General features: G+C 55.6%; 1 protein-coding gene across 1 annotated transcript in view; it reads left to right on the top strand.

Annotated features, from left to right (window-relative positions):
• The window catches only part of FAM222A (family with sequence similarity 222, member A), a 16,879-nt gene that overhangs the window by 7,202 nt on the left and 7,668 nt on the right, over positions 1-2,009 (top strand). The window lies entirely within an intron of this gene.

Raw genomic sequence — 2,009 nt, 5'->3', positions numbered from 1 at the left:
AGGAGTGCGGCAGCCCCGGCGTGGGCTCTGCTCCTGTCTGAAAAAGGGGTGAAAAGTGTTTTCCTTTGGGGGCACAGGGAAGCACGGCCCCAGCGAGGCGCCAGGTGCTTCAGCCACGGCTTCACCTTCGACAGAGTTATAAAGATTTACTGCTGAGATTACTTCTTTCATTTGTTGCAAAATATTTTAGTGCTTTCGATGTGTAAAAATAAGGTTTGTCCCATCTTATCTCACAGAGGAGCGAAGGAATGGAGGAGAGGGAGGGAGCTCATCTTGCCTGTCTGTGGCAGGCAGTGCATGTCTTTCGTGCCGGCTGTTAACCAGTTAGGTGCCACGTGCTGCTGCCGCATCCTCGGATCAGCTTGTCCCCACTGAGTCCTCGCTCAGGGCTGCGGTGCTGCCGGCGCTGATCCCCAGGACGTATTCCCCTGTGCACCCCGACATCCCGCTCGCCGTTCCCTTCCAGAGCGGGGCATCTGCCTGGGGAGCCCAGCGCCTCCTGCAGCATCATGGCCTGAAAATTAAAGCCATAAATTGCCGGTGCGTGAGCTCGCCCTCCTCCAGAGAAGAGGGGGCCCAGCCAGGGATCCTGCTGCCAGCACCAGGCCAGAGGACACCCGGGGCAGCTGGGCTGCGGGAGCAGCACGGAACATCCTTCCTGGTACCGAGCATCCTTCCCAGTGCTGAGCATCCTTCCTGGTACTGAATATCATTCCCGGTCATGAACATCCTTCCTGGTACCAAGCATCCTTGCCAGTGTCGAGCATCCTTCCCATTATCAAGCATTCTTCCCAGTGATGAGCATCCTTCCCAGTGCTGAGCATCCTTCCTGGTGCTGAGCATCTTTCTCGGTGCCATTTTGATCTCACAACTGCTTTAACCGAGCAGACACTGATTGCCAGAGCCCCGATGCTGCCGCTCCCGTGCTGTCACCGAGCTCCTCGGGTGCCGAATTGTTTGCCTGACTGACAGCTGAGCAGCCCAGACAGGTCTATTATTTCTACGGGGCCCGGGCCCCGCGGGCCTGCAATTTAGGTCTGCGCTATTAACTCTGCCTTGTTCTCCACTTTGTAACTGCTTTAGTGCCTTTAAAAGTGTACAGTTAAAATCAGGGTTAATTAGGGGCCCGGCAGCTGGGCTTCGCCGGCGCCCATTATGTCCTGGTGGAGCTGGGGCCAGGGGTAATTGGGGACTGCTGGGGGTTTGTGCCGGCCGACTCCTGTGCGGCACAAGCCCTGGATTGTCGGCTTTCGGTTAGCCTTGGTCTCTCCTGCTGTAAGGATGGCTTTGGTTAGCTTCCCTCCCCTCCTTTCTCCCCATCTTTCCTTCTTCCCCGGCCCTTGCGGACTGGCTGCAGCCGGGCACAGGGCGGGGGACCCCGGGGACGCCGGGAATGCCGGGGATGCTGGGGATGCGGGGGATGCTGGGGATATAGGGGATGCTGGGGATGCAGAGGATGCAGGAGGTGCCGGGGATGCAGAGGATGCGGGGGATCCCCATCCCTGTCGGACATTTTGCACAGACCTGGCTGCGCTGGGCACGGCGGGGCTGGAGCTCCCCGACCCATAAACCGAGATTTATTCCGGATCACGGCACCGGTGAGGTCCGGGATTTACATCTGTGTCTCAAACTGGGTTTGGTGGCCAATTTGCTAAAGTAAAAAGTTGTTTAGCTGGAGGCATAATCTTATGAGCCTGCGCTGCCATTATAATGGCTTCTCATTTCTGCCTGGCTTTCCAATAATGCTTTGAGCAGAAGCTCGGAGTAATATAAAAAGCCATTGGATTATTACTGCGGGCGATGCATTTTCCATTTACAGTAATAAAATACTGAAGAAACAAAACAATTTAAAATTCCAATAAAATTCAAAACAAATCTTTGGCTGCTGAGCAGATTCAATTATTTAGCTGTTATTGAGTGCAGGCTGGAAAAATAGAGCAGGTCAGGGAGGGAGGGGGAGCCCGAAGCTGGGGGTGTGCCGGCCACATCCCGTGGGAACGCCAGCAAGG

The sequence above is a fragment of the Pygoscelis adeliae genome, unplaced genomic scaffold (assembly GCF_000699105.1).
Source record: "Pygoscelis adeliae isolate BGI_AS28 unplaced genomic scaffold, ASM69910v1 Scaffold262, whole genome shotgun sequence".
Lineage (NCBI taxonomy): Eukaryota > Metazoa > Chordata > Aves > Sphenisciformes > Spheniscidae > Pygoscelis > Pygoscelis adeliae.
This window is presented reverse-complemented; position numbering and strand designations above follow the sequence as displayed.